Source organism: Dermacentor silvarum, chromosome 8 (genome assembly GCF_013339745.2).
Source record: "Dermacentor silvarum isolate Dsil-2018 chromosome 8, BIME_Dsil_1.4, whole genome shotgun sequence".
NCBI classification, from domain to species: Eukaryota; Metazoa; Arthropoda; class Arachnida; order Ixodida; family Ixodidae; genus Dermacentor; species Dermacentor silvarum.
This window is the reverse complement of record NC_051161.1, coordinates 173,828,699-173,842,035: the sequence shown is the minus strand read 5'-3', so window position 1 is coordinate 173,842,035 and position 13,337 is coordinate 173,828,699. Positions and strand designations below refer to the sequence as shown.

Sequence of the window (13,337 nt, the reverse complement as noted above, 5' to 3'; positions counted from 1 at the left end):
GCTGAGTGAAGATATGGACGTTACGCTTCTTGAAAATCGCCTAATGGCTCCTGCTAAGCCGTTACCGCCGTGGGTGTGGCACATCATTGACTGCGACACGTCATTTGTGGAGGTAACGAAGCACGCTCCAAGAGGCTCACATTCTTATGCATTTTCTAGAATTACAATTTAAATACTCGTGTCTAGAATATTACACAGATGCGTCTAAATCGCATGCCGGCATATCTTATGCAGCCGTCGGCCCAACCTATTCGGAGTCCGATGTTCTCCACCCTCACACAAGCATCTTTACAGCAGAGGCGTATGCACTATGGTCCGCTGCGAAACACCGAGCAGCTAAAACTACATAAGGCGATCATATACACAGACTCTTTAAACATCGTTAAAACATTGATGTCATGCTGCAAACACAGAAATCCAGTGATTGCAGAACTTTTTTCTCTCCTATGTACTATTTATGCATCTGGCCAACATGTAACGGTATGCTGGGTGCCTGGACACAGAGATATTGAAGGTAACGTGCTAGCAGACGGAATGGCTACTTCCATAGGTACAAAATCTTGCAACATGTCCATATCTGTTCCGGTTATAGACCTAAAACCATATTTGCGGAAAAAACTGAGAACCTAATGGCAACATCAGTGGGACGCTGAAATTCTTAATACGCCCCACGTGGTTAAGCCACATTGAGGGTATTCGCCATCACTGACCAACTCAAGACGAAGTGATGTCCTATTCTGTCGTCTGAGAATAGGGCACACTTATGGTACACATAGCTTTTTGTTGACTGGCGGTGAACATACATTGTGAGGTAGATGCGGGGAAACACTCAGTGTTCAGCATGTCCTTCTGGAATGCCGTGAAACACAAGCAGAGAGGAAAAGACGCTTCCCCTTAGCGTACAAGCAGTGTATACCACTTCACCTGGCGATGTTTCTAGGCAGAGAACCGTTATTGGACATGAAGTCCGTTTTAGCCTTCTTAAATGACGTTCGTACGCTTAACGTCTTCTGCCCAAGAATTTCGTAGCACGGCCTCCTGCGAGAGGCCGCTGTTGCGATGCCAACCCTTGTTATATATAGCACATGCCTCCGGCCCCTTGCACTCAAGGTACCTTATGAGGCTGTTGTGCTACTCGTTGTCAACCATCACTTTTTCATATTTAAATACATGTTATCACAACCTTGTTGCACATTTCATAGTCATAGCGTACGCCACTCCAGTCACTTTCATTATTTTACTACCTATAGAGGTGAGGAGCATATAGGTTGCTCGTACAGAACCTATAAAAGAGTTGAATGTTGGGCTAGTTGGTATTTTCACATAAGAACCATCTTGAAATGCAGCGCAATGGGACGGCACAACAGAGAGGAAGACGAACACAGCGCCTGTGTTCGTCTTCCTCTCTGTTGTGCCGTGCCATTGCGCTGCATTTCAAGATGGTTCTTATGACAGAACCTATAGGTTGCCACCTACTGGCAACCTATATGTTTTACGCCATTTACAGCGACAGTTTTTAAGCCCCTTTACAGCCATGTCGCATCTATCTTGAGAAACTCATTGCCCGCGTCATAACAGCTCATCAATTACATTACCACTTGTCAGGGCGCTCTTTGGCCATACGTGGCCCTTGTGCCATACAACATCATCAATCTCTGACACCGCGTCAACCCCACCATGACAGAGGAGGAGAAAATCAAGCACATACAGAAGGGCATCGACTACGACGCTTTGCTGCTCGCGAGAAAACATACCACGATCGCTGCACTCTTCTCATTGTATCAGAGCTCTTACGAGTTGCGTAGGCGGCGCACGATCGCTCGCCAAGCCCTCATGACGTTCGACATACTATCAAGCTTGCAGCTAGCTGCCCACCATGCCGATCAACATTCGCTGCTATCTACCATCAAGGTTTTTATCTGGGAAGAAGTAGCGCGTCAGCTTTCATTGCTACTTCTCACACACGAGCCTTCGCAGTCTTTGGCTCCGGACCTTCAACACGTCATTCGGACCCAGGTTGCTGAGGCCCTCCCGCCTGTGACTCATCAACCATCCGTCATTGCGCCACTTACCTACGCTTCCGTGGCGGCTCGGCCCCCTCAACATCCTGCGCCGTATGCTTGACCTGCGATGCCGACCCATGCCTTGCCGACAACTGCGAACGCGGCGCCGCTCGCCTTCGCGACCTTCGGCTCCGTTCCTCCGCCGCCCCGACGCGTGGCGAACGTCAGGCAATAGGCTCATCTGCTTCGCCTGTGGTGTCGCTGGACACGTCGCCCGCCACTTTCGCCGATGTCCACCTTCGCCATTTAACGTCATGGGCAGGCCTGTCTTCCGGTCGCCACCAAGGTACGTCCCTGACGATTAACCAGCCTATGCCAACCGCCGGTCCCTATCTCCGCGACGACGCTCCCATGAGTCGCCGACCTCCTACGGAGGAGGAAAACTGATCGCTGAAGATCCGGAGGCAAGAGCTGCATGCACGTCGAACTGCCCAAGGCCTCCATCTATTTCGCCGCAAAACATTATCGACGTCGATTTTGAAGGAACCGCCGCACTAGCGCTTATTGACACGGGGGCCGCCGTTTAGGTTATCTCCGAGAACCTATGCCGCAAGATAAAAAAAAAAAAAGTGACCACGTCGCTCTCGGGACTCTGCACTGCCAGCTCACAATACATTGCGCCATCAGCTGTGTGCCCCTCACGTGTCGTTATTCGAGTTGAACTTTATGTCATCGAGTTTTCCGTGCTGCCGTCATGCTCCCTCGACGTTATTCTCGGATGGGACTTCCTTTCACGTCATTGCGCCGTCATAGACTGCTCCCGTGCAGAAGTGGCCCTTACGCCACTGCAAACCTCTCTTTCGGTGGATAATCATCCCGACGCTCACAAACTTGTCGTTGCTGCGGACACAGATATTGCCCCTGAAACGTCGACCCTTGTACCTCTGACCTGTACGGCCGCCCCTGACCGCACTGTCTGTCCTGTTTGTCCCATCGGAGGTACTTCTCCGCCGTCGCAGCCTACGACTGCCGTTTGCCGTAAACACCGTTGAATCGGGTGCTACTACTATGTTCGTTTCCAACTGGCTCCGGTCCTCCGTTACATTACTTCGTGGGGAATCTTTGGGTCACATACAAGGTGTTGACCTCCTGGGCTGCTTCGAGTTTGCAGACGACCAACCCTATCTTCAATTGAATGCCATGAAATCACCTGTTCCCAAACAGACAGTTTCCACCCTTCTATTGCCGCCGATCTATCGCGAACGCAACGCAGCGCACTCCTGGCCCTTCTTCGAGACTTCCGCTTTTCCTTCGATTGCGCTCAACGTACCATCTTTAGGTCGTACGAGCGTCACACACCACACTGACACCGGTTCCCATGCGGCTTTACGCCATTGACCATACCGAGTTTCAGCGGCAGAACGGCGTATTATCAACGAACAAGTCGATGATATGCTTACGTGTGGTGTCATTCAGCCGTCCCAGAGCCCTTGGTCTTCTCCTGTTGTACTTGTGCGCAAAAAGGGTGGATCTATCAGATTCTGTGTTGACTATCGCCGCCTCAATAAGATAACTAGGAAGGATGTATACCCGTTGCCCCGCATTGGTGATGCTCTCGATTGTTTGCAAGGGGCAGAATATTTCTCGTCACTAGATTTGCGCTCGGGTTACTGGCAAGTTCCAATTACCGACCCTAACGGACCTAAGACGCTTTCGTCACTACCAACGGACTGTATGAGTTTAATGTCACGCCGTTCGGATTGTGCAACGCCCCAGCTACTTTCGAACGGATGATGGATAACATCCTTCGCGGCTACAAGTGGAATACCTGTCTCTGCTACCTTGACGACATCGTCATTTTCTCTCGCGATTTTCCAACTCACCTTGTTTGTCTTCGTGCGATTCTCACGTGCCTCACCTCTGCTGGCCTTCAACTTAACATAAAAAAGCGCCACTTTGCTGCACGCCAGTGGACGATACTAGGCCACGTCGTCTGCATGGAGGGCGTTCTTCCGTACCCCACGAACCTCCGTGCCGTAGCCGAATATCCTAAGCCCAATTCCATGAAAACGCTTACACGCTTCATTGGGCTGTGCTCGTATTTTCGTCGATTTGTGCGAGAGTTTGCTACCATCATCGCGCTTCTTACCAACCTTCTGACCGCCTCTAACGGCCTGTCTGCTTGGTCAACAGAATGCGACGAATCTTTTCGAACGCTACGGCGCTTACTAACGTCGCCACCGATACTTCGTAACTTTGACCCTAATGCGCCTACGGAGATCCATACTGATTCCAGCGGTGTTGGCCTTGGTGTGGTATTGGCTCAAAAAACACAAGGATGCCACAAATACGTCGTTGCTTGCGCGAGTCGAACCCTCAAGAAAGCCGAGTGTAATTATTGTGTCACCGAGAAAGAGTGCCTCGCCATAATTTGGGCTTTGGCTAAGTTTCATCGGTACCTTTATGGCTGCCTCTCGATGTGGTCACGGACCATCATTCCCTATGCTGGCTCTCGTCGCTGAAAGATCCCTCGGGACGCCTGGGTCGTTGGACGCTTCGCCTGCAAGATTGCAACATTCGTGTTGTGTACCGATCCGGCCGCAAACACTCGGACGCTGATGCACGAACGCCGCTAACGTCGGACACGGCTTCTCCGTCAGCTTCTTCGGCTAGCTTGTCACCTATTGACTTTGCAGACATGTCGTGGGAGCAGCTGGATTTGTCAACTCCTTGACTTTCTCGCTGGCCCATTCACTTTTCCCGCCTCAAGAACTCTACGTCGCCCAGCCGCCCATTTCGCTATTCGCGACGATCTCCTCTGTCGCTGGAATTACGCGTCTGATGGCCGGAGGTGGCTTCTAGGTGTACCCCGCCACATGCGCACGAACATCTGAGCTGCTTTTCACACTGACCCGCAAAGCCCTCACGCCGGCGTTCACAAGACCTACAATCGCCTGCGGCAGCCATTCTACTGGCACAAATGTATGCATTTGTGTGCAAGTACATACGTGCTTGCACTGCCTGTCAGCGGCGCAAGACTCCACCTCAACGCCCGGCCGGTACACTTGAGCCTCTCCCTTGGCCGGCCCGTCCATTCGACCGCGTCGGTATCGACTTATACGGCCTGCTTCCCTCGACTACCTCTGGGAATAGGTGGATAATTGTCGGCGTGGACCACCTCACGCGTTACACTGACACTGCAGCTTTGGCCACCGCCACAGCAAGAGACGTTGCGTTTTTCATCTTAGGCAACTTCGTACTGCGTCACGGTGCTCCCCGTGAACTTTTTAGCGACAGGGACGTGTTTTCCTGTCTGGTGCTATTCAAGCCTTACTCGTTAAGTGTAACATCGTCCATCGCATGACAAGTGCATATCATTAGCGAACTAATTATGACATTGAGCCTTTGACTCCGTCCCAAGACTTACGTCGTCGTGGTCGAAAAATCGTTCATGTGAGTAGCCTCAAGCCCTATTATGACCCCTCGATACTGTCAACGCCTTAAGTTGCCAGGACGGCTACGCTATTCCCCGAGGGCCAAAGTAATGAAGAAGACAAGACGACGGCGAAGCAGTCAGCAAGCAAGCCACAGTGTTGGTGGTAACCACGCGCCCTGAGCTTGCGTTTGCCTGAATTTTGGCTGCTTGTCGCCCCGCCGCTTCTTGACGTTCGCCTAACGTTTCTTGCAGTTCCTTGACGTTTACACTTCAATAAATCACATGACAGTTGTATTTTTTATTACTAGGCTTCAAGATTATGACGTGACCCTCCCTCCTCTCACGTGACGCTTCCCCCATGCCGGCCTGCCGCAAAGGAACCATGACGTCAGGATCGCAGCGTCAGTCGAGGGACTTCGCGGCGGATAGAAAGTTTCCAGTCCTCACGGGCACCGAACCCTTCCAGCGGAGGCACAGGATGAGCTTTCGCGGTACTTGCTGGTACCGTTGACTACCCGCTTTCGCAGATGAAGAATTTCGAGGGATTGAACCAACTTTTCCTCAAGTACAACACGGCAGTATACCCTCAAGCGCTTCGGTGGAACGGCTCTTCAACATTGCCAATGAAGTGCTGACGAAAAAATTACCAGCCCTTCCCCTGTCGAGAAATAGGGGGTAAGCGAAGATTGTGGCAAGACCGCGTTGTCGCAGGCGTGCCGTTTCGTTTGCCCTAAACTCAGGGTCGGCGGCTCTTCGTTGACATTTGGCCTCAACCTCGCGTTTCCGCAACTCGGGGTCCGCCGCTCTTCGCTGACGTTTCACCTGGGCTTCGGAAGCCCTTTCGCTAAAATCGGCACGTCGACGACTTAACTAAGTTCCGCAGCCGCAAACGCAGCCTGCTCCTCAGCGGAACGCACCACGCGGGGCGTTCCCACCCGAACGCCCAAACTGATCTGAGCCCGGCGGAGTGCACCCCAAGGCCCTTTCCTTTTCTTTCCCTCCCCCTGACACACCAAACGACCCTGATTGGTCGAGCGCGTCACGTGATCCGGCGCCGACGCAGCTTTGCCCGCACCAGCACTACTCTGGGAGCGGAGCTGAAATGTGCTGCTCTGGTATGAGCCACACGCTATGTTTATTTATTTATTTATTTATTTATTTATTTATTTATTTATTTATTTATTTATTTATTTCTTGTCGCTGGTTCATACGCGCTTATCGAATGAGGGTATGCGCCACAGTTGATTTTGTTATCATTAATTGTGACGTAACTGACGAGCATGCGATGTTGTTGATGTCATGACCTATCAGTCATGTTAGCCATACATTGGTACCCTTCCATGCCAATTTCGGTATATACCAAGAGAACGTTACCCAAGTTTTCGACACGTTTTCGATAGGGTTTTAGCGTGACACCACCACCACCGCCAACACTTGTGAGGAAAGCTTCGCTTGAAAAAGGGTTCGTCTGTCAAACAAGGGAATTAACTAAGTTGCGAATATGTATTCTGGACATTCATTTTCCCACTCATGTTGCAATATTGAATTAGCATTCATTAAACACCTATGTATTGCTTCTTCGATGTGGTGTCTTGTGCAAGAAATTTAATTATATTGGTGGATGTGAGTAACTTTCTATTTGCACATCTGAAGCGCAGTATCCTGCCTGTGCATTTGCAGACCGAAGTGAAGTCGCTTGTGTTGCGTTTGTAATAGACGAGCACCAAAGTTGCAGTTAGGCATCTCCGGAGTATGTCCCGTGCTCCCTGCAAAAATTCTTATAGCAGCGTTTCTTTGGATTCTATTTATTTCCACAATCTGCTGCGGGCGATATTGAAATTCGTATAACGTAAGGCGTTTAATTATTGTATTTAGTTTCATATATATAATTAATAATAATTTAATATAACATTTTTATATAATTTTATAATTAACAATTTAATAGAATATTATAATATATATATATATATATATATATATATATAGTTATTTTACCATAAGGTTTAAATTGCTCATTTTATTTCGCCTCAGAATTATCCGACGCTATATTTTAGTTAAAGAATCATAAAATGTAACGGTAATGTAACGACACGTTCCAATGTTCGAAGTGTAAGTGGAACGCGTTCCTTTCGCATTGAAGGAACTTGTAACGGGAACTCGCTTCAATATTGGGAAGGAACGAGCTTTCGTTCTTGCTTTAGAGGAACGTGTACAACACTGGGTGTTAGTGAACAAACATTGAACTGCAGACATAGTGGCGTCAGATTGTAATTTGAATGTACGAGAAAACATAATTCTGTTAACTCAAACACAAACCCCTTTTGCAGCATATTATACCATACCAACAGAGGCGCTCGGTTAAGTTGCTTGCGAAAATCCTATCCAGATGGCGCTTGCATCCTCGGCAGGTCAAATTGGGACCTTCCGAGAGCATCGGGGCATTAGCAAACAATTAATAAAATAATAAAAAAGGTCCTAGGGCCTTCACATTTTAATATAAGACAACTTATATTGCCCCTGGAAAACGTTTTTCCAGCAATGAATTTCTGTTTAAAAGTTAAGCCGACTTTAAGGGGATCGATGTAAGCTTGGTCTTTGTAAGCTGGATTTCCCGAGTTCTGTGTTGCAGTGAAGCCTGCTCAAAGAAAAAAAATGTCACAGTTTCGCCCTAAGGGCGAAGCAATGAATGCGATAGCAACACAGCAATGTCATACGAAGTAAGGTGAGCGGCTTTGGTAGCAATATGAATTGTAGGAAACATGAGCTGATTAAGTAAGCAGGTGTGCTGCGGTGTAAGTAGACCGACATGAAGAGAGACTCGATGACCACGAGAAGGCGCGTGTGAAACGGTGGTGTTGATGAGAAGCGCTTCGCGTGGGCAGCGCGCGTGCGTAGGGACACACCTGTAGCGCTGCACTGCCGATCCGGGCAGCATTACATGTGTAGCGTGCGTTGGAAAATGTGGCCCGACTATTACTAACTGAATGAACAAGCGTGGTGTGAGCACGCACAAACAAACATGAATAGATCACACTGAATGACTGCAGACAACAACTGTCAAAACGCTGGCAGCAAGCCCATAAGCGGTCTATCGCTTCAACAGAAACTGAGCGGCGAATGCACAGTGCATAAAGGTCAGAGCCGTGTGGAGATAAGAGACGGTGCGGCGAGCGACGAGCGCGGTTGTTGGCTGAGAAGTGTGCCCCCCCCCCCCCCCCCGCTCCCTCCGGCGCTGGCTTCCCGCTTCCTTGCTTGCGCGTGGGAGATTGAGTGCGTTCGCTCTCCGTGATAGCGCGCGTCCCCGCACGCTTCCGCTCGGGCATACGGCGCACGGTGAAGATTTTATCTATACGGAACCTCACGGCGACGGCGACGACGACGGCGACGGCAGAAATCCGGTTGAAGTGTCCATATAATTGCTATCGCAATAAAATGCGATGCGAACGGGACCCGATAACGCTATCGCGTTCCACTCTTAAGGCACGTTAACACCGGGGGCGTCTAAGCGGCCAAGCGGATTTTCAACGCGGCGAGGCGGCGAGCGCGCGGGCCTGTTCAGACCAGACGGCCTGCGCCGCCGGGGAACGGCGCCGGGAAGCGGAGCATCGAGCGCTTTCGCTAGAGTGACCGCGGCGCTTCTGTACCGGACCCGTGGGCTTTCTCCTTTGCGGAAGCCGCGCCAAGGCGGCGGGCGTCTGCCACGAGCCTGACATTTTGGTTGCTATTAGCCAACATCGCGATAATTTGGGATATATTAAGTACCACGTCACCTTAAGGTAATACCGCGGTGACTCACCGCATAGAGAACGCGTTTGCCAGCTGTGAATACGGGTATTTTGTCCATTTTCTTCTAGCTCGCTTCGTCCGCGCTTACGCGGCTGTTTGAGTAACGCATTCCTCACGCTTATTTCATTTAGGTATGCGTGGAATGAGCAACGTGGACGTGCTGCGGAAGAAAATAAGCTGGAGACAGCGATAATAACTAATAGAACGTAGCAGATATGGCTAGCTCATGCTAACGCTTTTACACCCTATCGTTTCCTTTCTTTTATTTCATGCATTCGATTTACTTTACTAGACGGCATTCCACGCTCTGTTGTTTCTTTATTAAGGTGAAATCCTTAACTGGGCTCTAGGGAAGCGGAATGTGTCTGTTGGCCGATACCGCGGTACCAAAAAAAGTTTTCGCAGTTTCACCTGAAAGGCGAAGTATCAATTGCGATAGCAAATTTGTAGAGAGCTATACGGAGTAATGATATTAGCTTTATCAGCTGTATAAACTTGGACATGCAGCAGCACCGGCAACGCGCAGAACTGTTGTCGACGCCGTCGGCGTTTTGCCCGCGTTCGCTCAAAATGCCTGCGGCGTTGGTGACTGTTGCCGGAGCCTCTGATATAAATAGGCACTTGGTGCCGCAGCTAAACGTCGCCTCCCTTCCCTCCCCCTCCCCCACGCCCTCTCGCGCGTCTGAAGAAGGCGCGTTTTCTCTACATATATGGTGATTGTAAAGGAGGAAAGAGACGCCTACTTCTGCAGCCCTTAAGGAAGCACGGCGCAGAACGCGCGTTTGTTCTCCGCCGTGCGTTCACTCCCCGTGAAATAGCGCGTCCCTCGCGCCCTTTCACTCGCACATACAGCGTTCGGTGGCGCGCGGCGACGATTTCATCTCCATTGACGTCATACGGAACCTCACGGCGACGGCGACGGCGACGCCGACGGCAGAAATGTGCTTTTTAGTGTCCATATAATTGCTATCGCAATATAAATACAAACCGCGTAACTCTCGCGGCTCGTTCACTTGGTATATATACCAAAGTATAGTGTGAAAAGGCACAAATGTGTGACTAAGATGACTGATGGGTCATGGCATTAGTAACTTGACATACTTGCACTCACGTCACGATTAACGATTACAATATCACGTGTGCTCATATGACGACGGCGAGAAATCCATCTGATGCTGTGGGTGTGACGATAAAAACGTGTTGAATGCCAATCTCGTTCTCAACGTGTCGAACTTACCCATATGTCATGAATAACTGAGAGCACAGGTAAAGGGTAATAATAGTAATGATAATTTCTGGGGTTTAGCAACCAAAAATCACAATATGGCTATGAGAGACGCCGCAGTGGAGGGCTCCGTTAATTTCGGCCACCTGGTGTTCTTTAACGTGCACCAAATCTATGTACACGGGTGTTTTATGCATTTCGCCTCCATCAAAATTATGCCGCCGTGGCCGGGAATCGAACCCGCGTCCTCGAGCTTAGCAGTCCAACCTACCAAAGCCACTGAGCTATAGCACGGCGTGTATAGGTAAAGGGTACGCGAGAAATATACGTGGCAAAAAAGACAAACCAAAATAAATGAAACGCTAACAGTGCAACATTGTATACCTATGCCTCATTTCATTATTACGAGCTAGCGTCAGAACACGAACATGATGGATTACGTATGGGCAACTCGTCTTTCGCCTTCTTGTGTTGCAAGAGCGCAAACACTAAGCGAATTTTAACATGACAGTAATTTTAGGAATATTTATTTCGTATTCTCGCTGTTGCGTACACAGCAAATATACTTACTGATCAATAACTACGTACTTGTAGTTACGTAATGAAACAGGCAACAAATCACCAGAACATAAACTTTTCATTTTTTTGCTGTTATTGAAGGTAACTATTTTAGGGATATTTAGAATAGCGATATCTTTAGTGCATCAAAGACAGTAATCTTCAAGACGATTTTCCGCTCAATATAATGCAAGCACAAACATCGTCAAGCGCCATGAATACTTTTTAGCTTACGTAAAAAAATCACACGTTACGCAATAACTATGGTATAATGAGAAGTTACATGTTGGTAATTTCAGAGAGGATTCAGGGATTATTAAAACAAGGCTATTACTGGCCTGGCAATTGCTAGGCCCAGTAGCAGCTATCTATTCATTTCAATGTAGAAAAAATATATATTTGTTTAGCTATATTGGCTGGATCGAGTGGCTTTTCATTTGAATGTCTGAACTTGAAAAAAGCTTCGCTCACGGTGAACCTTAAGGTACATCATGCGCGAAGTTTGTATTGGACAGATAGCGTACAGCAAGAATTGTTCGTGTACGCCATCTTTGAAGCGAAATAAGCCAACAATATTGCGGCGTTAGGACCGTCTTTGCTCTTTCTCTTACTTCTCTTACACCTTCTCAGTCTGCTCTGTTAATAATAAAAGATGGACGTGGCTAAAAATATTCGAATAAATACATATGCATATGGCTGTAAACCACTACTGACCGTGAGCGAAAAGCGCGTAATGGTGAGCGAAGGGGTCACTGCACGCACGTATTTCACTTCACTGCGCGAGTAATTTTAATAATTTAAATTTTTCGTTACTCTTATTCTTTCAAGCATGGTGCTATTGCCGTTTGGTGCTGGGGATAATGCAAATAACGTTCCTTTTTTTTACGTTCTTTCCTTCCGCGGGCTCATTTAGCACGTTTCTACGCACGCACAGTTACCGTAATACGGTTCCCGAACTCTAGCACCAGAGCTAGGCCGCGCTTATGAGTTTGATACGTTAGTTCTTGCATTATCTTGCTGCCCAAGCACAAAGAAACACTCAAAGATGGGTAAGCTCCATGCAGCACCACGCTGTTGAAGTTAAATAGAGTTTAAGTGCTTCGCGCGGAAAATGAACGCAAAAAATTACAGCGCGTAGCAGACGACCCTCGCTTCCCGCGCGCTTCGCGAGCGCGAAAAGCCCACGGGTCTGGAGCAGCAGCGGCGCGGCGCGGCAGTTCACAGAAAAAGGCCCTCGCCGGAGCCGGCGCTTTGGACACTCTCCCATACTTAGGGTACTGTACTTTTGCGGGGGACGTGTCGCCATCTCGTGGCACCGGTCGTCCGCGCGCGCGCAGATCTCGCGCCGAGATACACCAGCGCCATCGTTGTCTGGCATTCTGATTGGCTGTGGCAAAGCGGAAAGTTCCGGCGGGGCGGAAAAAATCGGTCCGAGCGCGATCGGGCTCGCCGCCTCGTTTGCCGCCTGCTATGCCCGCTCGGCGAGGAGGTTTTCGCCGCTTTCGGCGCACCCACCGGCCCGCTTTGGCCGCCCCGCCTTTCGGTGTGAACGTAAAAGCGAAGCTTAAGCGTCCTCCAATTGTTTTTCCCGCTGCAGCTTGCATGAAGCGCCTCAAGGCGCCGTCACTGCATGCGCATCCGTGCTTTCGTCGGCGCATACCATTTTTGTGACGTTATCAAGCCGCCAGTGCGCGCCAGTGCTTACGGGAGTTTCAACTCCTAAATAATCTTCCTCCGTGGCTTGGATGCTTTATGCACTACTACCAGGATCGGCCCCCGATTTGAAGTTACACCTGACGGCAAACGCCCAGGTTCGCTGTTAAAAATTAACAGACGATTACGATACACTTTACAGCGAAATTTGAACGCAGCACTATGTAAAGCGGCTCGCGCGGACGATCTGTATTGTTCCAAACGGAGCGAAGTGTGGCGCGATTCACAGCAGCCGCCGCAGGCAGACCTCCGCTCTTGCAGCGCTTTGTTCAACAGATGACGCGCAGAGTGCTTCGATGCCCCCGGAGCGGAGGCGAGCGAGCCCAATCGTGGCCACAGTCCGTGTCGCCTCACGGTTCCGCTGCAGCCTCCACGCGCTGCGCCCGCTGCGCTCTCATCTCGGCGCTCGCAGCAAGAACTGGCGCCGCTCTAAAACCGCCAGGTTGTGCAGAGACGTCAATAACTAGTGCGAAAAACCCGTCGGAAGCAAGAAGCACACAGGAACGCTCGACTTCAGCTGCTGGATTAGTGGCCACCACATTCATAGGTGCTAGTGAACTGCATAGAAATACAGGCTTCCTGTAGTGGCAGGACTTGCTTTGGCATGAACAGTTTA

At 49.6% G+C, this 13,337-nt stretch overlaps 1 protein-coding gene across 2 annotated transcripts in view; it reads left to right on the top strand.

Moving 5' to 3' along the window:
• Positions 1 to 13,337, top strand: part of LOC119462588 (solute carrier family 41 member 1) — a 520,047-nt gene that overhangs the window by 431,994 nt on the left and 74,716 nt on the right. The window lies entirely within an intron of this gene.